At 42.6% G+C, this 24763-nt stretch overlaps 1 long non-coding RNA gene across 1 annotated transcript; it reads left to right on the top strand.

The window, feature by feature from the left end:
• The first annotated feature begins 542 nt into the window (after positions 1-542).
• LOC115460213 lies at positions 543-23643 on the top strand. Its single transcript, XR_003940417.1, has 3 exons — positions 543-661; positions 19786-19788; positions 23631-23643. It is a non-coding gene; the product is annotated as an uncharacterized LOC115460213 (long non-coding RNA).
• Positions 23644-24763: the final 1120 nt, after the last annotated feature.

The following is a 24763-nucleotide window of genomic DNA, read 5'->3' as shown; positions in this document are numbered from 1 at the left end:
TCGATGGTGGGATTAGGGTGGGTTTAGGGCATGCCTAACACTTGGACGTTTTACAGCCGTAACGGAATGAAACAAAAATGTCCAGGGCAAAATTCTAAATGCTTTGGTCTATACCTGTTTTACATACAGTAAGTACACAAGTATTGCCATACAGGGACAGACCAATGGTCCATCAAGCCCAGCGTGCTGTTTCCAACAGTGGCCAATCCAGGTTACAAGTACCTGGCAAGATCCCAAAAAAGTACAATATACTTTATGGTGCTTATCCTAGAAATAAGCAATGGATTTTCAACATATCCATTTTAATAATGGCTTATGGACTTTTCTTTTAGGAAGCTATCCAAACCTTTTTTAAATCCTGCTAAGATAACTGCTTTTGCTACATTCTCTGGCAACGAATTCCAGAGTTTAACTACACACTGAATGAAAAAATATTTTCTCCAATTCATTTTAAATGTACTACTTTTTCATTGCATGCCCCCTAGTCCTAATGTTTTTGGAAAGAGTAAACAAGTGATTCATATCTACCTGTTCCACTCCACTCATTATTTTATAGACCTCTATCATATCTCCCCTCAGCCGTCTTTTCTCCAAGCTGAAGAGCCCTGGCTGCTTTCGCCTTTCCTCATTGGAAAGATGTCCCAATCCCTTTATCATTTTTGTCCCCCTTTTCTAATTCCATTATATCTTTTTTGAGATGTGGTGACCAGAATTGAACACAATATTTGAGGTGCGGTTGCACCATGGAGCGATAGATACCAAGACACTATAACATCCTCATTTTTGTTTTCTGTTCCTTTCTTAATAATACCTAACATTCTATTTGCTTTCTTAGCCACGGCCGCACACTGAGCAGAGAGTTTAAAGATACATCAATGATGACACCTAGATCCCTTTTCTGGTCGGTGACTTCTAGTGTAGAACCTTGCATCACATAACTATAGTTTGGGTTCCTCTTTCCCACATGCATCACTTTGCACTTGCTCACATTAAATGTCATCTGCCATTTGGACTCCCAGTCTCCCAGTCTCGTAAGGTCCTCTTGTAATTTTTCACAATCCTCTTGCAATTTAACAACTTTGAATAAGTTTGTGTTGTCAGCAAGTTTAATTACCTCACTAGTTACTCCCATCATTTATAAATATGTTAAAAAGCAGTGGTCCCAATACAGACCCCTGGGGAACCCCACTTTCTACCCTTCCCCATTGAGAATACTGACCATTTAATCCTACTCTCTGTTTTCTTTTAACCAGTTTTTAGAATGAATAAGGCACAAAATGACCACTAGAGAGAATCAGGGATGACCCTCCTTACTCCCCCAGTGGTCACTGACCCCTCTCACCCGCCCAAAATGTGAATAAGAATAGTGCTTGCCAGCTTCTATGACAGCCTCAGATGTTATAGCCAGGTCTATTAGAGCAGCATGCAGGTCTCTGGAGTGGTCTAGAGGTAGGTGCAGTACACTGTAGACAGGTGGACCCAGACCCATACCTCCCCCTACCTGTTACACTTGTGGTAGAAACTGTGAGTTCTTCAAAACTCACCAGAAATCCACTGTGCACACATATAGGTAACCCCTTCACCCATAAGGGCTATTGTAGTGGTGTACAATTGGGGGTAGTAGGTTTTGGTGGGTTTAGAGGGCTCAGAAAACAAGATAAAGGGAGCAATGGTGAGTTGTGTATTTGGGAGCACTTATATGAAGTCCACAGCAGTGCCCCCTAGGGTGCTCCATTGCTCTGCTGGGATGCAGTGGCATTCCTAGGGGGGCGGTGGGTGTGGTCCACCCCGGGTGCACGCCGCTGGGGGGGGGGGTGCCACGCGCCTGTCTGCTCCACTCGTTCCGTGCTCTCTCTGCCCCGGAACAGGCTACTTCCTGTTCCGGGGCAGAGGGAGCATGGAGCGAGTGAAGCAGACAGGCGTGCGGCACCCCCCAGCAGGTAAAAATGCACCCGGGGAGGTGGCCTTTCACCGGGGGGTGGGGGGGGGTCATGCTATACTGGAGTGGGGTGGCCTTTCACCGGGGGTGGGGGCGCTGCACCCGGGGGGGGGGGGGGGGCGCATCGGCGATCCGCCCCGGGTGTCAGCCACCCTAGGAACATCACTGCTGGGATGTCTGGGGTACCAATCTACTAAAAATGCTAGCCCCTCCTACATTCCAATGCCTTGATTTTCTATGTTTTTCACTTGTACTTTTTTTTTTCAAAAATGGCCTGAAAAGATAAATGCACAAAAACATGTTACAAACGGTAATTAAAAAAAAAAAAGATAGACAGTTTGTGGTTTCGAAAATGGTCTGGTTTTCTATTCGGATCTGGGATGTTTAGCACAAACTGTCCAAAGTCTGACTTAGACGTCATTTTGAAAATGCCCCTCCACGTTATCTATGTTTCTCACAGTTCTGAGTATGTAAAGATTTTTCAGTGTTTTTAAACTCACATCTGGAAATCAGTGAGTGTCTAACAGGAGATGCATCCATGGTATTGTGTTCAGGCTCACGGTCGTGGTCAGGTCATTGTGAAACAAAACAATAATATGGCTGAAAGGCTTTTGTAATCCAGCCAATCTGCAAGGATAAACAGCTCCATCAGTTCCAGCTCTCTACCTCAGAACAGTAAATAACGTACCTGCATAAAGCTCCCTCTAGTAAAAACAAAACGCAGTGTGCTCATGACACTGTTAAGCTCCCTGAATTTATTGAGTAATACGTTTTTGATTGATAATATCAATTCAGCTATATAATAGGACCTTTCATGCACTGATCTTTTTTTTTGGTCTCTCTTTTTATTGTCAAAAACTATTTTAAAGTATGCATTTACAAGAAATGGAAGGACAATGAAGAGGCAAGATTTTGTTTAATGTAATTCTCTTGTATTTATTAGATTCTATGTAGTGCCTGTTCTTTCCATAAAGCCCTGTACATTCAAAGATGAGTGATGTGAAAAGCAGTCATTCCCAATCCTGTGCTGGAGTTAAACCAGACTAGCATGGTTTTATTTTATTTTGATTAGCTCATGCATATTCATTGGTTGCACAAGGCAAGCCCTTGGGCAGGCACAATTATAGTATTTCCATGGACTAACAAGGTGCATCAGTGCAATATACTGCTGGCCTCATTATTGTCAGGGGGAACAAATTACTAATAATCCATCCAAAGTTAGTACTTGAGGCAACAGAGGGTGTTTTATGTTTGTTTGTTTGTTTTATTAATCACCAAATCATGGCAAAAGCCAATCTCAGCGATTTAAAAAGTTAATAAAAAACACAAATAGGAAAGGAATTCCAATTCGGATAGTACAGGAGAGAGTCATATAGAAGAGGTAAAAACAATCATACAGCAATATAAAACTGAACCTGGACCTGACTGCTACTGCAGCCACAGTTGACAGCACAACTTACATCAAAGGCCAAAGTAAAAAGGTAAGTTTTCACATTTATTTTGAACTGTTTGAGAGAGGACTCCAAAGGCAGGCTCAAGGGTAAGTTATTCCAAAAATATTGGTGCAAGAAAGGGCTGAGGTTCGTGTGATCTCCCACCACACCTGAGAATGTGAGGGGAGTACCAATCAATGGTCATTAAGGGATCACACGAACCTTGTTGGAATATAAGGAATGGTAAACCGAGATAAATAGTCTGGGGTTCCATCATCTAAATGTCAGGACTAAAATCTTAAATTGGATTTGGAATTGAATCGGTAGTCAATGTAGGCATAGGAAGATAGGAATGACTGAATCCCAATGCTTAGCTTTACAAAAGTGGGCAGCAGTGTTCCGTAAGGACTGTAACCATTTAAGGCTGGCCAATGGGAGACCAGCATAGATGACATTACAATATTCTAGACGTGTAGTGATGCAAGCATGATATAGTATATGTAGGGCTATATGATTCAAAAGAGCATGAATTGAAGTAGGCAGAGTCACCACAGGATGCAAGATAAATACTGAACGAGAGGAGAGAGAATAGATCCTTGGGCAACACCATAGGGTAAAGGAAAGATAGAAGAGGAAGAAGCAGGAGTACCTGTTATGAAGACAGAGAAAGAGTGGTCATGTAAAAAAGAACTGAACCGATCACAGACAGTACCAGATAATAGCCTGAGGAGAGAATAGTTAACAAGATTAAACATGGTGGATAGGTAAATAATTGCCTAAGGTTGCAAGGAGCATCCACAGGATTTGAAACCTGGCTTTCCTAGTTTTCAACCTGCTGCCCTCCTCCTTACACTACCCCTCCCCACTCGCCTTTCCCTTTCAGATGATCCATAATGAATATGCCTAAAGAGACCCAATGTATGTCAGTATTTCTCAAGCACATTTGTTTTGGTTGTCCTAGAAACCTGACTGATTTGGTAACTACCTGGAAGGGTGGTATATAAATAACTAAATACATAAATATAACTAACTAACTAACTAACTAACTAACTAACTAACTAAATACATAAATAAATGTGGCTTCAGGGCAGGATGGAAAACTACTAGTCTAGGGAAAAGCTGACATTGTAGGGTTAGAGTCATTTGATACAGAACATGTGTTGTTGATATCCAAAACTTCTTCCCTTAATCCAGAGGTTTCCAACCCAGTCCTCAGGGCACACATAGCCAATCGGGGAAATCCTGAAAACCCCCAACTGGATGGGTGTGCCATGAGGACAGGGTTGAAAACCTCTGTCCTAAACTAATCGGTGTGTAGCTATTGACTAAATTCAAAGGTGCTTTCTTGTCTTTTAAAAATATATTTCACTTTATTTAAAATGTCCTCCAAACCACAGAAACACATTAATAAAACATAGAATGCTGTTTAATAATAATCCTTATATTTTATTGAAAACACCTGTGCTTACTGCTTAAGCATTTCAATGCTCTTTTTGAGCAAAGGGACAAGTGACTTGCAAGTTGAGAGAGAACGCAAGAGAGCCAAGGCCCATTAGGGTCGTTGCTTTGTGCTCTAAACATGCTGTTAATGTAAGTTAGTTAAATGACTTGTCTTGAAAACACTTAAATTCCATGGTTTATAAATCCACTTCAGTTTTAAACACAAGAAACAGTTCTACATTTGAGTGACATAGGAGAGAGCATAATCGCTGTTGGACACACCAATTTGATAGATTATAAATCGGTCATGCTTACAGTTCCGGAAATAAACACTTGGAGGACTGTACAGGCAAAGAAACAATAAAATATATTGTAGACGAGAAAATGTTAATACGTCACTCTAGGCCTTTTCAGAGTATGTATATATATGTTGCAGTAGGCGCTGGAATGCTTCAGGCTAGGGATATTCAATGGATCACAAACGGGTAACACAAAAGCAAAATTGTAGTTAAAATCTATATTTTAAAAGATGTCGAGAAATGTCGGCGATGTTTAATGAGTCACTGAAATTTCCTAAATTCCTATAGTTGAATTGCAGTTACCATATGGCTCTGGGCCAGAATGACTCAACTTCACTTTCAATCTCAAGTTCCCTGCTCCCAAGGGGCTCAAAAACAAAGCGAACCTCCCCGCCACCCCCCACCCCCAAACAAACCTTAAATTTAATTTTTGTGAACGTAGGGTGTTTACCTAAGCGATTGCAGTAGCAGTTTTCCTTCTGCTAAAGTACGTATGCCTTCTTTGTTTTCGTCCTCTTACTGGTGATTGTCCTTTTGCATGTTTAACGTGTCCCGGGCTTGGATTATACGGGGCTCACGAAGTTGCGAAACTTCCTTCTCTAGTTCGCCATACTACCCCCTCGTTTCAGTCCTCTTATCTGACCACTAGGGGGTGTCAGGAGCTCGGTGCCTGAGTTGCTGCCTCTGGCTCCATGACGTTGGAACCTAAGAGCTTTTCAGCACCAGGGACAGCTACCGAGAGCAGAGGCGAAATCCCCTTCTTTTGGAAACCTTTTCTGAGCGTGCGTGTGTGTGTTGTGTGAGAGAGTGTGTGTGTGTGTTTGCGTGATAGTGATAAGTATTCAAATCCTTCCTCCCTCTTTCCTTTCCCCTTGATCTGGGTACCTGGATTCTACGCTGGTTAGTAAGTACCCTGCTTTTTTTTTTTTGGTCTCCTTTATTTTCTGCACTGTTTGCTTCCAAGCTGTGGATCACCAATTGGATGTCGGATTTCTTTTTATTTGTGTGTATGTGTGTTTGTTATCTTCGTGATATCGCCACCTTAAATGAATCCTCTCTTGGATGGCTACTGCAGAGGAATGAGACGAGGACTTATCTTCCAAGAGCAGACCGAAGTTAAAACCATGTCTGAGCTGGAGGTGTTAAATGGTGCTTGGCAGAAATACGGGAGTCACTGACACGATTCATTGGTATGTAAATATACATTTTTTTTCCTCCGTCGCCCCCTTCCCCCGAAACACACACACACACACACACCTTTTGCATGTGATTCGATCAAATCAATATAGCACTATATTATTCTGTGCAGTTTTAAACGAACAAACACGACGTGCATTACATAGGAAACAAAAATGTGGTAAGTTGTAAACGGAAGCGCTGGACCAGTTCGAAAGTAGGGGGCACAGAAGTGAAGAGAGTGTGGATTTCTTTTGGGGGTGGGGGATAGACGATTGAGAGAATGCTACGTTTTCGGCCAAGGATTGGGAAATGGACATGAAATCTGGCATGCTGCAGGTGAAACAGGCAAACAATTGTCAGAAAATGGCACCGGTCTTCTATTTATTCTTTGACACTCTCTTACCAACCTTGTTTTCTGTATAAAATACACAAATATTGCAAGACCCTCGTACATATTTTAATGCAGAGAAATGGAAAGGGATAGTGTGTTGAGGGCAAAGATTACTGTCCAGATATAGACAGTAATTACAGTGTTTGTGTTAGGGTGGTTGTTGGAGGAGACATTTATTTCTCTGTTTCAGAACACGAGACTATTCAAACGTTTCAGGATTTTCCGCCTCGTAACTATGCAAATCTTGGGAGATGCTTCAGGCAAACCTTTATTTTAATTATTGATAGAGACCCCCTTCCCCCCCCCCCCGTCAGAGCTGTTTCATAGTCTTCTCCTATGCAGCTTGTTGAGAAAATGCTTTTTAAAAAAATGTAGATTAGTGTTTTGCTCTGTAATCTATCTGAACTCTAATCAAATATTGATTCCCTTTTTTTCTTCAGGAAGGAAGACAATCATGTTGCAGATAGGAACATAACCGTGATCGTGCTACCCAAAATAAATAAATAAGCCACAGACAGACGTAACAGCACCAACCGCTGCAAAAGCTTCTGCCGTGAGACTTCAGAAAAATTAAAGGAATTATTGGTTTAGGATCCTTCTTTTTATTCATCTCATGCTGCACTACCTACATCATCTTGCTGCTGTGTTAATTCTTTGTTTGTTTATCCGCTTCTATTTATTGATACCATACCAGAAGACATTTCCAAGAAATAATTTCCTACAAGAAAAGGATTTTCCTCTTTTTTCGTCTTTTTTTTCATTCTATGTGGATATGCAAGGGAGAAGAGGAACCTGGATATCCCCAACATGCTCTCTCCCTTAACCCATCATCAGCCTACAGGATCTGCTTCTAAAATCCAAGGTAGGGCCAGTAAGAATGGAGGGGGGGGGGGGGGAAGAGACGACAGAAAATTAAGGGGTCTTAATATAAAGACAGGATGTTTGCTGAGTTCATAAGGACAAATAATCATTTAACCATTGAGCCAAAGTTTACATGCATTTGGAAGGGGAACTGTGGATTTTTCAGTTTTTCACTAAAGGTGATTGAGAAGGAGTGGGACAGTGCAGCTGCATAAAAATGCATGTCAAAGCTCTGCCCTGGTGTGTCCGCGGCTATCTGGTTGTATTCAGTATGAGAAGACTGAGTATTAGCTGCACTAAAGGGAATTTCTTTCACCCATGCTTTGTCAGTAGGGATAATGCTTAGTGCATCTAGCCCTTAGTTTGAAATGTGAGGAGACATCGGTGTGGAAATGACATGTTGGGGTAAATTGTGGAACATTTTCTTTGGTGGGAGTGGTATATTTTTAGGGTTGAAGATAAGTGGTAATGTATATTGAGGACATGAAGGGATACATTTTTGAGAGTCTATGTAGAAGTGGGTATCTGGGACATAATTAGGGACATAATATGAAAAGATGAGGGATACACTTTAACGCGGTGTTGGAAATATTTTGATGCTTGGAATTGTATTTTGGCACTAGTTGAATATATTTTTGAAAATGTGTTGAGAGATACCTGTGGAATATAAAGGAATGCATTTTGAAGGTACATTGGGAAATACATGTGGAATACAAGAAGTGAATGTGTGTGTGGGGGGGGGGGGGCAGGGGTTGGAGGTATATTTTAAAGCTGTGGGTGTGAACATCATTTAATACATAGTATCTTGTTCTATTTCACTTTTTGTACTGCGGGGGCAGAGACAATAGCTAAGGTGTTTCAGGGCCTCAGTACAGTACATCTAGAGGGCCCATGATCTTTACGCCATGCTGGGCTGGAGACCCAATGTCAGCCTTCAGAAATGATTAGATAAAGACAAGTAGGTTCCTGTGTTGTTGCACCAGGATAACATCTACTTTCAATATGTCAGTTATAAAAATCCTTAAATAAACTTCAAAGATCCCCTTTTAGAGGCATGTTGGCATGGATTTGTTTTTTTGTTGTTGTTGGTGTTTTGTAAATTCAAATATTCAGAATTTTTCAGTCTCTCAAATTGCTGTTGCTATATGCATGTAGTTCATCTGTCTTTACATATACAGCTGTAGATAGGCATATGTGCTCGCACACTCCTAATGATTCTGACACAATTTTATTAACAACGTTGAATCTAACGGGTTAGATGCAGCCTACAGAAAATATCAACATGTGGGTTTAATTGATTTTGAAATAAATGATCTCATTTCTAATAAATACTTTGCTATGGAACTAAGGGAATATCAATTTTATAATGACTATGTTTGAGCATGTGAGTGGTAAAGTGAGTGATGGGGCTGTGGGGTTATGATGAAGCTCAGAAAAGTTGAGGACCTTTGAGAGTTTTGTAATCAGAGACAGAGGAAAAGGAGAGAGAGAAGGAGAGAGAGAGAGAGAGAGAGAGAGAGAGAGAATTAATTTTGTATGAGGGGGATTCTGATTTCGGAGAAAATTATAATAAGAAGAAATTTATGTCCGAGAACATAGGAGCAAACACTGTGTCAGAGAAAGTCTGGTGTAAGAAGTTCTACCAAACATAGTTGTAACAGGATAAGTGCTCTTGTCAGAGGTTTCTCCCATGAAGCTCTTAGACCATCATACAGAGGATCTATTTAATATGGTTTAGTTAGGTACCATGTCATTTTCATCTATGTATATACACATAAATGTGTGTATGTAGGCATATTTCACACACACACACACAGCAAAGCAATTGTTCATACTGATCCATGGACAAATACGGAGAAACCAAGACTTGCAAAATGAGACAGAAAGACAAATTGAAATCTAAACCATCATAGTCTGGCATGCAGAATTCAGTTGAGGGCTTATTTTGGCATTTGTTCCTCTAGCTGGCCTCTGATTCTTCAGAAGAGCTGTTGAAATCCGGCAAAAGACTAGCAGCTATCTAAGAAATTCATAGGTGTTGTGTTTCATCCACTACAGATCAGTTATCTTCCATTTGTCTCTAACACTGGGCATATCTGTCTGTGCTCCAATCTGTCAGCCTAATCTCTTCCTGTCCCATTCAGGAAGTGCAACCTTATTCTGGAAGGGAACAGAAAGAAATATGGGGAGTCTGGGAATGGTGAAATAAGAGAATGGAGCAGAAACACAAGAAGTTGCTTGCCTAGAGATAGGCGAGGGGAAGGGACAAAGAGAGTAACCCAAATTGGGATTGAAAATTTGCCCTGAACTCTCTCCTGAAGGCAGACCTAGTTTATTAAGTTTTTAAGAAGCCACAATGAAAGTGTATGAGGTAGATTTGTATACAATAGATCTTCAAATATTTGCATCCTTATATCACACATATCGAGTGGGATAATGCTGAAATCCCAACAGGCTAATCTCCTAATTCTATAGAAGTGTTGAAAAATTGTGCATGCAGATTTGGCCATACGCTCAATTTATGTGTGCGATTTAATTGAATAACGAGCTAATTAGTGCCAATAATTCACGTTTTAACAAGCAATTATTGACACTAATTAGATTTAATTGTAAATTACATGCGTAAATTTAGGTGTGGGATCTGCACCTAAATTTTATGTGTGAGTAAAGAAAGGGGCATTGAAATGGAAGGGTCATTGGTGGAACAGGGGTGTTCCTAATATTTGCATGCATTGTTATAGAATATGGGGGATATGCATCCAATTTAGGCACATACATTTGCACCACGTTTCAGTCGATGCAAATGGCCGTGCCTAAAGTTAGGCACAAGTCCCAAGTGTAAGCGCTATTCTATAAACCGTGCATAACTTAAGCATGGGTTATAGAATAGTACTTTTTTTCGGATCTGATTTTTTTCAGCACATTATACAGAATTCACCCCTAAATGTGCTGTCCTGGAAAGGATGAGAAGCACTGCCCTGAAGGGCTGGAACACATAACTCTATGCAATCGAACGTTCTTCTTCTGGTTCATACATGAAAGCTAATTTAATATGCCTCAAGTTGCTGGGCAGTACATTGAATAGCCCTTTAAGCTAAGTTCTGCCACTGTTGTGAGAGGACTGAGTAAATGCTACTTGGCACTGAGGTGCGCTGAAAATTGGGCTGCGCTACTGTGGGCGTGTTTTTTGGGCACACACAGATGCATTTTTCAACGTGTCTGTAAAAAAGGCATTTAAAAGTTTTTGACGAAAATGGATGTATGGCAAAATAAAAACTGGCGCGCGTCCATTTTGGGTCTGAGACCTTACTGCCACCCATTGACTTAGCGGTAAGGTCTCACGCGGTAACCATGTGGTAATCACCTATGTGCATAGAAAGATGATTACCGCCCAGTTTCTGCCTTGTGTAGGAAAATAAAAATTATTTTTCGGCATGCATAGTGGACGCGCACAAAAAATGAAATTACTGCCCAGGCCACGCGGTAGCAGGGCAGTAATTCCAAATCGATGCGCGTAGGACACACATACAAACCTACGCAGCTTAGTAAAAGGGCCCCTGAGTAACAGAGGGAAGAGTTAGCAGTTAGGAAAGGAGGGACAGGTTTGGATGTATACAGTATAGGGGAATGAAGTGGAGAAGATTGGGAGGTGGGCCATGCTACTGTACAAAAAAAAATCTATCTATCTATCTATCTATCTATCTATCTATCTATCTATCTATCTATCTATCTATCTATCTATCTATCTATCTATCTATCTATCTATCTATGTATTTGGGAGATGAAAGACAGTGCTGAAGTTGACCATTCTGTAGCTTGTGAAACTCAGCTGTGACTCGCTGCTGTACTGTGTGTCTTTCTGGTTCATCTTTATTTCTCAGCAGATATTTCTTTAATAGTCTAGGGACTGAGTACTTATAGTGAGAAATTTTTCTCTTTCCATAGGGTGATATAATTACTGATCTATCTATCTATCTATCTATCTATCTATCTATCTATCTATCTATCTATCTATCTATCTATCTATCTATCTATCTATCTAAGCTTGTGTTGCTTTTTTCAGCCCTGGCTTAGGAATTGTAGAGAGGTAGCGCCTAAGTATGAACACAATTCCAATAAAAGCTGCTTTTACCCCTTAGATTTTGAAGAACTTCCAGGTGTTTTTTTTTCCCAATGTACTTGGTATGGCTTCCGAAAGCCCATATTGTAAGTGGTACTACTTCTGATTTTTTCTTTCATTTTTTTTGTTTCAATTTGTACATTCCTGTATTTTGTGACTTTGACAACTTCTTTCTGTTGCACTTGGCTATCTCCTGGTACAGACACCTCTATGAATCATTCAATCTTTTCTTCTATTATTATTATACCTAGAGTATTATATACCAAATTATGGTCCACCTGAATTTTGAAGTCCCATAAAATCTTCACGTTCTCATTTTCTGGGACTTTATCATTGATTGTGTGTTCTCGGTAATTTTTACAAGCTTGAAATCCATATTTTTTCTTAAATGCCAGTGTACTTTTCAAGAGACATTATTGTGATGGTTCCTATACTTAGTTTCAGCAATTTTACTACAATTGCTAATTACATGATCCACTGTTTCATCTTTTTTGTTTTATATAGCCAGCATTTAGCATCTTTACTAATCTGTTCAGTGTTCATAACATTTGTTTGCATGATTCATTCTTGTGCTGCAAAACTCGTAGCCTCAGTTTCTTTTTTAATTAGCCATTTTGCAGCCATTGCCATGCTTCCTTTTAGTATACACTTCCATCTAAGCTGTTTAGATAGTTCCCATGTAAGAGCTTTTTTCTTCTAGCTTTCTATCCAGCTCTTAGGGGCCGTTATACAGAGCGGCAGTAAGCCCAACGTGGGCTTACCACTTGCTCTTCAGGGACTACTGCTGGCCCAACGTAGCCATCGATGGTAGTCACGCCCTGAGTGCACACCATTTCCAAGGGAAAAAGAAAACTTCCAGAAATGGCTGGCGCAGCGATACCCCAGTGGTAATCGGGCATCGCCGTGCACTACCTGGTTACTGCTGGGCTAGTGTGGAAGCCCTTATGGCCACCTCAGTGGGTGGCAGTATGGACTCCCCGCTGCATGGCTACACGGTAAGAGTTATCTCACTGTGTGGCCATTTTGTTTGGGGGGGGGGGCTTTTACTGGCTGCAGAAAAAAGGGCCCTGGTACACGGGATAAATGGCCCCCGCCACTACTTCAGGGCCCTTTTGCCCGCAGCCTAGTAAAAGAATCCCTTAATTTGCTTCTTCTGCTTATTGTTTCCATTTGTCTGAATCATTTTTCATTTTATAGTTTGATCATTACATTTTTTTTTGGTGTGCAAGGCATGTTTAGATAGGGTTACCATATGGCTCCAGTAAAGGAGGACACATTGATCCAGTCCAGGTTTTGCTTCCATTGAAAACAATGGAAGTAAAACCCAGACTGGCTCAGTCTGTCCTCCTTTTTTCTGGAGCCATATGGTAACCCTATGTTTAGGGGCCCTTTTACTAAGCCACGGTAGGGTTACTGGGTGGGTAGCGTGCACCAAATTGACCCTACAACCAAGGAAGCGTGGGTGCCCGGCGGTAGTTCTGAAGTTGGTGCGTACAGTTTCCCGTGATAGAAAATAATTTTCTATTTTCTACTGCGGGGGCTTTCCCGGTGGTAATCGGCGGCACAGCCACATTGCCGCACGCTGCTCAATTACCACACGAGTAGTGCGTGAACCCTTACCGTCTTCTAAATAGGTGGTGGTAAGGGCTCAGTCACTAAATAGTCACACACTAATTTTAATATTAGCACACGTCCATTTACTGCCCTATTTTAAAAAAAAGGCCTTTTTTCTGCTGCGGTAAAAAATGTCCCAGTGGGCACCAATTTCACACGCCAAAACTAGCGCAGGCCACTTTTTACCGCAGCTTAGTAAAAGGATCCCTTAGACACTCTTTTTCCTTTTCAACAGTTTGTTTCACCTGTAGCAGACTCTGTCCACCTTCCTTTCAAGAGAGGTGATACCTATCTACAACACTGTCTGGACTGAGATGAGTTATCAGCAATTTTCTAGTTTTTCATTCGAGCTTATAAAAATCTGACTGTGTCTAACCTACTATCTCAGCAGTGTACCTGAGTATGATGGTACATCTATGGCTTTAATTGTATTTCCTCCATTTATCTTTGTCTTTATGATTTTTCGACTTTCTCTAATATATCTGCCCTAGTCTCGTTCTTAAATTGTTAATGAACAATTTCTGATGTTTCAAAAATTCCCACATGTTTGCAACATTTTCCAAGTGGCAGCCCTTTAATAATACAGCAATTCAGTAGTTCGATTTGTTCTGGCTTTTCAATTTTTCCTTGACTTATCAAAATAATTGCATATTTGTCAAGCATAAATTCTATTGAAATACCTCTGCTGAAAATGTTATCCATTTTGCATAAAGATCCAAGTTCAGCTTTACATTTCCTATTCGGTTTCAAATCATCCATATACAATAGATGTGAACTATTTTGGCCTTTCATTAATGTTTCATAGTCAAGATTCATATTGTTTAATATCCTCGTTAATGGAATCATTGATATAGTGAACAGCGGTGGTCATAAGGATGTCCCTTGAAAAATTCCTGTTCTGCTATTTACTTCACCTAGTTCTTCACTATAACTTCATAGTTGTCTGTACTAATGCCAAATATTTCAGTGTACTTTATGATCCAGTCATGTGGTGATGAATCAAATGCCTTTTTACCTGTATAATTGATCCAGGCCATATGCAAATATGTTTTTCTTCTTTTAGAGTTCTTTAAGACTATTTTATTGAGAAGCAGCTGGACCTTTATTCCTGTCAAATTTTTGTGGTTTCTCATTTATTCAACTAGCAAGATAGAGTTTATATATATATTTATATATTTACATGTATCTTGTTTGTCTCACTTGTGTATAAGGAATAGAAAGGAGCCTCCATAAATATGAATTCCATAGTAATGACATTACCCTGAAAATATTAGAAAAAATATTTCTGCAGAGAGTGAGAGAGAGAGAGAGAGAGAGAGAGAATGATTTGGGGTAGTGAGCCCTTGGACCACAGTCAAAGGCTGATTGTGGCAGATAGGTCATCTCTAAGGCAGGTCTCAACTGCTAAGAGGGACTGGATCTCATGCCTTAGCACGTCAGGAACTCAGGAAGAGGCGAGACTGGAACTCAGGAGCAATGAGACGCATGGAGGGGCATAATCGGACGGCGCCGGCCAAATAGATGGCTGGCCATCTATTTGGCTGGCGTCGCAAACAGCGGTCCCGAACCGTATTAGCAAAAAAGATGGCCGGCCATCTTTCGTTTCGATAATTCGGTTGGGGCCGGCCAAATGTCAGAGTTCACCGGGTTTGAGATGGCCGGCATCAGTTTTCACCGATAATGGAAACTAATGCCGGCGATCTCAAACCTGGCCAAATCCAAGGCATTTGGTTGTGGGAGGAGCCAGCACTTGTAGTGCACTGGTTCTTCTGACATGCCAGGACACCAACCGGGCACCCTAGGGGGCACTGCAGTGAACTTCAAAAATTGCTCCCAGGTGCATACCTCCCTTACCTTGTGGCCTAGTGGTTAGGTGGTGGACTTTGGTCCTGAGGAACTGAGTTCAATTCCCACTTCAGGCACAGGCAGCTCCTTGTGACTCTGGGCAAGTCACTTAACCCTCCATTGCCCCAGGTACAAATAAGTACCTGTATACAATATGTAAGCCGCATTGAGCCTGCCAAGAGTGGGAAAGCGCAGTGTACAAATGTAACAAAAAATGCCCACAACTCTACACCACTACCATAGCCCTTATGGGTGCAGGGGGGCACCTACATGTGGGTACAGTGGGTTTTGGAGGGCTTAACATTTACCACCACAAGTGTAACAGGTGGGGGGGGGGGGGAATAGGCCTGGGTCCATCTGCCTGAAGTGCACTGCACCCACTAAATACTGCTCCAGGGACCTGCATACTGCTGTCAGGGAGCTGGGTATGACATTTGAGCTGGCATAGAGGCTGGCAAAATAAAAATTAAAAATAAAATATTTTTTAGGGTGGGAGAGGGTTGGTGACCACTGGGGGAGTAAGGGGAGGTCATCCCCAATTCCCTCTGGTGGTCATTTGGTCAGTTGGGGCACCTTTTTGAAGCTTGGTCCTGAAAAAAAAGGGACCAAGTGAAGCCGGCGAAATGCTCATCAGGGCTGGCTTTCTTTTTTCCACTATCAGGCGAAGCCGGCCATCTCAAACCACGCCCCCGTCCTGTCCCCGTCCCACCTTCACTATCCTACTGAAACGCCCTCTTGAAGTTTGGCTGGCTCTGCGACGGAAAGCAGTTGGCGCCGGCCAAAATCTGCTTTCGATTATACCTATTTGGCCAGGTTCAGGAGATCGCCGGCCATCTCCCGATTTGTGTCGGAAGATGGCCGGTGATCTCCTTCGGAAATAAGCTGGATAGGCACAGTAAGGGGGTCAGGGCCTCCGTAAAATACACCCAGACCCTTGGCATCACATGGACGCACCCATAGGAGTTCCTGCTGCAGGCCCAAGAGAGTGGTGCTCAGTGATTGAGAGGTGAGACCCCATCCCATGGTGGGCCAGTGCTGATGGAGAAGCATTGGGTAGGAGGAGCATGGTAAGGCCTTGACAGAGAGAGAGAGAGAGAGAGAGAGAGCGAGAGAGAGAGAGAAAATATTTATTTCTCCTAGCAGGAAATACATTAAATTGTATCTTTTTGGAAGTATAAAGTATTCCTTATATCAAAGTCTAGAACTGTTCTCCCATTTGGTCGAAAATAAAAATAATAAAATTCTAAATAACATTATTCTTGGAAAATAAATTCTTATAAGAAATTCTTTCTAAAATGGAAAGATATATCACTGAACATAAAATACCCAAAGGGAAGGCTAACCAAAGCCCCTGGTACTACTGATCTTTCTGATCCAAAATGTCTTGCATCTTAATTACACTGAGACCAGAGGAAGGAACATAAGGGGGGTTTGCCAGACCTTTTCTATCCTCGTCTTTGGAGTTCTGGCAAACACAGGCACTACAACCAGTACATCTCCCACTCATTATTCGTTAAACACTGCAAAGACCAAGGCGCACATGCGGCTCCAGTATGCTGGCAACTAGCAGGGTACAAGAACACCCCCTCCCCTGCTGCCTCTTTGAGACCTCTGCCAGACCATGCCTTAAGGAAGTGGGAAGGATTTCAGCTGTGCACTGATCTCAGATTTGCTCAGGGTCTCACAGATTGATTTTTCTGCACTCTCTCTCCTTGGACAACCTTTAGAATGAATATTCACAGAGCGCCACTCACCTAAAATAGTTCTGAATTGGGTTAGATGTCTTTATGAACAGATAGGGAGGTGGAATATAAAGAAAAGACAGGCACTTCTTGAGGTTTTCCTTGTTATAGAGAGAGAAGAAAGGAAGATGGTTTTTGGCAGAGATTATTTGTAGACACGAATCTTCTCTGAAATTTCTCTTAGAAGCCTTTGAGAAAGATGTGAAGAGACTTTCCCGGACACTTTAAACAAATTTTAGAACTGGACCCTCAAAGTACCGGGTGCAATCCCCCACCCACGTTCATGGTCAGACTCTGATCTGGAGCCAGAATTTATAAAAATAACATGGAACAATTATGAATCATTTAAAACATACAAACACACATATTCCCCTAATTCTAGAAACTTGGGCACACATTTTTGTGGCAAACACATGAGATTGCACATGCAAGTTATAGAATAGCCCCTTATGTAACTGTTTAAGGGCCCTGTTTACAAAGGCGCGATGCCCATAGAAATATTATGGGCCTCTACATGGTTAGAGTGCGCCTTTGTAAACAGGGCCCTAAGTGTGCGTTAGTTGGTCAATAATGACCCTTAAGTGGAGTTATTTGGCACTAAGTGCCCCAATTTGTAGTCACACATGTAACTGCATGTAGGTGCTATTCTATAAAATTATGGTGCTCAAATTTTGGTGCTAGGAAACAGGGACGTAGCCAGACTTCAGCAGGAGGGGGATCCAGAGCCCGAGGTGAGGGGGCACATTTTAGCCCTACCCCCCGGCGCTGCCGACCCCTCCACCATTGCTGAACCCCCCCTGCAACCAACTTTGACCCCCTGCCATTGCCAAACCCCCTGCCAATGACCCTCTCAACCCCCCCCACCGCCAACCCGCCGTCACCTACCTTTGCTGGCGGGGGACCCCAACCCCCGCCAGCCGAGCCAAGGTCCTCTGCTTCCCAAGCCTCGTTCTGTTTCTGTGAGTCTGACATCCTGCACGTACAACATGCAGATCGTCAGACTAGAACGAAGCCTTGCGCGGGATTGGGAAGAAGAGGACCTTGGCTTGGCTGGCGGGGGTTGGGGTCCTCTGCCAGCAAAGGTAGGCGATGGCGGGTTGGCGACAGCGGGTTGGCGGGGGGGGGGGGGAGGGTCGAGAGGGTCGTCGGCAGGGGGGTCCAGGGGCAAATCTACGGGGGCCCTGGCCCCCATGGCCCCATACTGGTTACGCCACTGCTGGGAACAAACCACACTAAGGACTAGATTCTATACATCATGCCTAAAAATATGGTGCCAAAATGAAATTCAACTAAGTGCATTCTGCAAAGTATGCCTTAATTTAGACGTACTTTATAGAACAAGCCTAAATTTCCATGCAGTATATAGAATACACTGAGCAGCCATGATGGCAACTAGCTCTAGGTGCAGCCATTTATGTCAGGGTTTAGCGCTATTCTAGAAAGGGAACTGCAGGCTGAACGCTTGTTATAGAACAGTGCTTAGCACGGATTCCTGTGCCCAAATATGTGAGACCGTCACAGAATTTGGTGGTTAGTGCCTAAATTCTATACCGCGTAACAGCAAAGGGGTGTTAACATGGGAGGGGTATGGGTGGGTTGGAGGCATGTCAGGTACTTACGCGGCTAAGTTTATAGAACGCACAGTTACGTGTACAACTAACAGTACTTAGACATGAGTATTTACACCAACCTTTGACATTGCATAATTGCTCACACCTAAAGTTTGGCATTCAAATACCAACTTATGCTAGTATATTATTATGGCTTCAGTGCCCAACTGTTCAATTTATTTTGCAGCAAACGTTTGGTGCCCTTTCTTGAATCAATCCCATTCAAGCACATACTATGACATGAATAATAGATCATTGTTACAACTAGAAGTAACAACAGTGAAACTCAGGGCCCAATATTCAAAGAAACGCTAACTCCCTCCTTCTATAACTTGGTACCTAATATTAGCATGTTATGGAGTAATCGCACTTATGTGTGGCACAGATACAGTAATTGTCAGTTTGCATGATTGCTAAGCGTTTTCTATAATGTATGTGCCAACATTTCTTAGGGGTCCTTTTACTAAGCTGCTGGAAAAAAGGCCCTGCGGTAGTGGCAGGGGCCGGTTTTCTCATGCGTCAGGGTCCTTTTTACCACAGTGGATAAAATGCCCCCCCCCCCCCGCCTATAAAAAATGGCCACATGGTAAGATAACCCTTACTGCTTGGCCATGCGGTGGTGGTAAGGGCTCTCGCGGTAACCCAGTGGTAACCAGGCATCTCGCAGCGATGCCTGATTACTGTCAGGTTAGTACTGCACTACAGAAAAAATTTTCCAGAGCACTGGAAACGGCATGCACTCCAGCCCAAACTACCACTGGCAGCTGCATTGGGCCAGTTGATAGTTCCAGATTAGCAAGTGGTAAGCCTGCATTGGGCTTACCACCACTTTGTAAAGGGAAATGGGACTTGATATACCACCTTTCTGTGGTATTTTGCAACTACATTCAAAGTGGTTTACATATATTCAGGTACTTATTTTGTACCAGGGGCAATGGAGGGTTAAGTGACTTACCCACAGTCACAAGGAGCTGCAGTTGGAATCAAACCCAGTTCCCCAGGATCAAAGTCTGCTGCACTAACCACTAGGCTACTCCTCCACTTAGCTTGTGGATGAGTAGCCTAATGGTTAGTGCAGTGGAGTGAGATCCTGCAGCTTCCTGTGACCTTGCTCATGTCACCTAACCATCCATTGCCCCAGGTACAAACACACCTGTGTTTACAAAGGCGTGCTATAGGTGCGTTAGCATTTTTCACGTGCGTTAGACGCTAATGCACCTATAAGAATGTATTGGCACGTTAGAGTTTAGCGCACCTTAACTTTATAGGTGTGTTAAAAATGCTTACACGCCTTTGTAAACATACCCCTTAGATTGTGAGCCCTCTAGGGACAGACAAAGTTCCTGCATACAATGTGTACAGCACTGTATATGTCTAGTAGTGTTATAGACATGATTAGTAGTAGAATACCATCAGTTCCTTGTGTTGCACGATGCACATATGTGTGTCAACTTAAGCCAGCCATTAACCTGTTGTAAGTGGGCGCACCTCAATTTTGGCATACTAATGTGGCTTTGCACCAGTATTTTATGATGCTTTAGTCACACCCTGAAGATATTTTAGATTTGGTACTAAGCACAACCCAATGCAACACCTACATTTTGCCAGTATTAGACATTCTGGGGCTCAGGGCAGAAATTAAGAAGGGGACCCCAATCCCCTCTTCTCCCTGCCCCTCCCCTGATTTTTCGACCCACCATTACTACCACACATAAAACAACTTTAAATTACTTTTTCACACACAAAACATTGACCTTCAAAAAATACAGAACAAGGGATCACAAATTAGAAATATGAACTCCAAAACAGAACAGAGAACTCCAAGAAGAAGAAGAAACAAAAATAGAAATGCACTGAACACAGTCAACATCTCCCTTGCTGTGGCTGGTGGGGTTCCTCAAGCCTTACCAGCTGATGACCACCTCCTTCCCCTCCTCACGGTCAGTGACCAAAACTCTCCAAGCTCTGCAGCCAATATCAGTAGCAGTGTTTCAGAGTTGCTGATGCCCACCATGCCTGCTTGGCTTTCACACATGCATGGAAACTGAATATGTGTGGTGGTGGTGGTGGGGGGTGGCAGTGGGAATTTTAGGGTACTGCCACCAGCTGCAGAGCTTGGAGATTTCTAGCTGCCGGACTGGAGAAGGAGGTCTTTAGTTGGTGGGGCTTTGAGAACACCACCAGCTCAAGTATTTATATTTTGTATTCAGGTGGGTGAAAATGTGGTGCCCACCCATTTTGGGCTCAAGCCCTGCCCCCCCCCCCCCATCAGCCATCTGGCTATGCCACTGAATACAATACAAAAAACATCTGTGATGCACCTATCCTAAAGCTAACATATTCTAGTTAATAAATTCAAAATAAAACATTTTTTCTACCTTTGTTGTCTGGACATTTGGGTTTGATGTCTTTTAATGATGCTTGTCAGAGTTTGGCGACGTTGCATTCAAGTCGAGTTCAAGACTATATGTTTTACTCTATGCTGATACACAATTCTGAGAGACTCCTGAGGTAGGTCTGAGGGGCTGAAACATGATTCGTGCCAAGTCCAGTTTTTAGTAATAAAGTTTTGATGTGAACTCTTTGAGTCCATTAGAGGTTTTTTGTCATCATCCTTCTTGTCTCCTTCGCTGTGTTTGTTTGCCTTGATTGACCTGTGCGGAGGCTTCTTGTTCTTCTGTACATGTCGCATTTTGTTTTTCCATCATCTTGGACCCAGCTTTTTTTCTTTTTCTGCTTTCTTGTGTCTTCTGCTAATTCTCTTTCCATTATCTGCTGTCCATTTTTCTTTTCTCCTCTCTTCTCTCATTTCATTCCCTCACTACAGCTGTCTCTAACATATTGATTTTTCCCTTTCAGCAATTTCCTCCCTTTTTTCTGCCTCTGTCCACTCAAATTCACTCTCTCACCCTTCTCCTTTTTAAATTTTCATCTACCTATTAATTTTCCCTCTCTTCTCAGTCCCTAGCTCTCCCATTTCCAATCCCACTCCTTTCTCAGCCTCATATCTCCTTCCATCTGCTCCCAATTACCACATGATTCCACCATTTCCAGAATCTCCTCTCCCTCTCTCCACTCTTGTAGCCCACCCCAGACTCATTGCCTGATATTTCACTGTTCCTTTACCTCAACTCCTTAGCATCTTCCTGTCCCACTTCTCTTCCTTCCTGCCCCCCCATGGGTCCATTTCTCCTCCTCTCTCTCCCTACCCCCATGGTCCAACATTACTCCCTATTTCCTGTTCTCCTTCCCTCTCCCCCCTGATGCAGCATCTCTTTCTCCCTCCATCCCATTGTTCAGCATATCTCCCTCCCTTCCACCCTGACCCAACATTTCTCCCTCTCTCTTCCCTCCCTCACATCCCCAGGTCAAACTTCTTTTCCTTTCTTTCAGAGTGCCCTCCCCACCATCATCTATCCCTACCTCCTTACCACCCTGAGGTCCACCATCTCTCCCTTTCTCTGCCCAACTGCCCTGGAAACATAGAAACATGATGGCAAATAAGAGCCAAATGGTCCATTCAGTCTGCCCATCCACAACAATCATTATCTCCTTCTTTCCTTGAGATCCCACATGCCTGTTCCACGCTTTCTTAAATTCAGACACAGTCCTCATCTCCCATTCCATATCCCTCTCTCCCTCCTCCCCACCATCCCTAGGTCCACCATCTCCCCCTTTCTCTTCCCAACTGCTCTGCCCTCCCATTCCATATATCGCTCTCCCTCCCCACCACCCCTAGGTTCATCATCTCCCCCTTTCTCTTCTCAACTGCTCTGCCCTTCCATTCCATATCTCTCTCTCCCTTCCCAGCACCAAAGAGGACAAAGGCAGCATGTCTGAATTGCTGCTGCACTGGCAACCCTCTGAAGAAAAATACAGTTTCTGGGAAGGTGAGGAAGAGCTGGATGGGGACAGGGCCGGGGAGGTGGGGAAAGACATGTCGGCTCACAGAAGCCCATTGGAGCTCTGGAGCCTAGGGCAGCTGCCCTGGTTGACCCACCTAATGCCGACCCTGTGTAGAATTGTCCCCTAAGGTCTTAAATTTAGGTGCCTAAGTTAGGCTCTTAAATCTGTGCTCTATTTTCAGTCAAATTTAGGAGCATAGTTTTTGAGCTGAAAATTCATCTCCATTTAAGGTTTAAAAACTTTGCTTGTGGGCCTGATATTTAGCCGGTGGTGGACAGCGCTTATGCTGTCCACTGCTGGTGTTAAATCTGGATATTCAGTGCCAGGCCATTTCCAGTAACCGGCACAATATTCAGGTTTTTTTTTTAACCTCTACAATGTTAACCGGCTATGCCAATATTGAGCACTAACTGATTAACATTTTAGCTGTTAAAGATAGGACAGCTATTTATGCGTTTCTTTTAGACTGCTAAACGTATCTGATTAGGCGTCTAATATTAGTGCCTAACCGGATAAGTCGCGTGATATAGCCAGTTATGTGCTCGGTGCTAACCAGCAATATTCAGTGGAGATAACCAGTTATCTCCTGCTGAATATTAGCAGTTAGTCACCGATATGCTATTTAGCTGGTCATTGGCTGTGTCTGGCCAGTTAAGTAGCTTTGAATATTGGGGGTATATATGCCTAGATTTATGAACTTTACGCTGAAAATCAGTACTAACCTCCCAACTGTTTTCCCCACGCTATATCCACCTCTGTTTCCACTCATTTTTTATGCTTTTAAATTTAGGCATGTAGTGAAATTTAAAGTATAAAATTATACATTCAGTTCTAGCAAATATTCAAAGGTCAGATTAGGAGTTGAACTCTCAAAGTTAGAAGCACCCTCCATTTATATCTTTCCTGCTAGATACAGTTCTTATTCTCTCCTCTGTTTCAATATTATCTTGTCATGCATCTTTTTTCTAGGTTTCCTTTTCATCTTATCGTTCCTTCAGTTCAATCTCTTTTTCTATCTCTTCCTTCCTCTCCATTTGTCTCTGAAAATTATTACATTTCACTTCTCTCCGCTTCTCTGTTCTCCGTCACCTCTCTCCCAGTTCCCCATCTCTTCTTGTGTTTATCTTATCTTCCTCTGCTCCCTTCCTCATCCCTCTTCACCTCCTTATTTCTTGCTACTACAACTACTGTGTATCATTTCTAGAGCGCTACTAGACAATGTGTAGAGCACGGCGTACATACACGAGACAGGCCCTGCTCAGTAGAGCTTATAATCTCTTCAAGACAGACAAAAAACAGAATTATGGAGTTTCTTCAATTATAGGAAAATGGTTAAAAACAACATGAGCATGAATAGGAGAAAAACAGTTTTTAAACGAAAGTGGGCTATGATGGTGGGTTTGAATAATTTAAATACTGGTAAAACACAGTCTTTTGCATTTTAAACCTCATATTTCAATCAAATAATGAGGCTAGTAGACTCCCAGTGATGAAGACAGACAGCCATCTTATAGAGACTGAGCTTCACAGACACAAAGGTGGCCTGAAATGCAGCCTGATAAATTAGGATCCCTCTGGGATAACGTGCAACACATTGAAAACCATAAATTTCAACTGTTTTTCTGTGATGGAAATGAGGTTTTTGTTGGATAAACGATTTCTGTGATATTCTAAGTTTATCTGGGAGGAAGTCTAGAGGCTTCCAATAGCCCCTTTGGGATGCACCCTAAATCTGGCAAAATCTGAAAAAACTGGAAATGTTAGAGGTAAGGAAAAGGAAGAGCTTTTCTAAGTGTCCATTCTGTGATGTCTGCTGGGTGATAGTGAAGGCTGTTAGGATACAACTTTCTTAAATTTTGACAGCTGCCTTGATCAATAGGGGGATCCATTCCTGAATGCATCAGTGGTAAATACAAAAATGAGTCACAGCTAGTTCTGAACTAGTCATGTAATTCAGATCACTTTGACAAATAAGTCTCACTCTTCCAGACATTTTTATCAGTAAAATATGTGGTTGTAAGTATGCAAGCTATATTTTTGACAAACACAGATTTATGGTTGAACTTGTGAACTGAACTACAGTGCTGTTACCTTAAAACGTCACAGATTTCTAAAAGTGATCTGCAGAGTGTGGCTACTCATTCCCTATCACAAAAGACAATGGCTTCCTTTTACTAAGTTACTGTATACTTACCACAGCTTAAAATGGCTTATTGAGGGATAGAAAGTTGCATGGGGACAGAAATTTCACTTGCCCCCCCCCCCCCCCCGTCCACACTGGAATCAAATCTGTCCCCACCTATCCCCACTGGAATTTCCTCCATCCCTGCCCATCCCCTGTGTCTGGGGGCAGAAAGTGGGCATGATAGCGTGAATCAGTTAGC

The sequence above is a fragment of the Microcaecilia unicolor genome, chromosome 1 (assembly GCF_901765095.1).
Source record: "Microcaecilia unicolor chromosome 1, aMicUni1.1, whole genome shotgun sequence".
In the NCBI taxonomy this organism is placed as follows: domain Eukaryota; kingdom Metazoa; phylum Chordata; class Amphibia; order Gymnophiona; family Siphonopidae; genus Microcaecilia; species Microcaecilia unicolor.
This window is presented reverse-complemented; position numbering and strand designations above follow the sequence as displayed.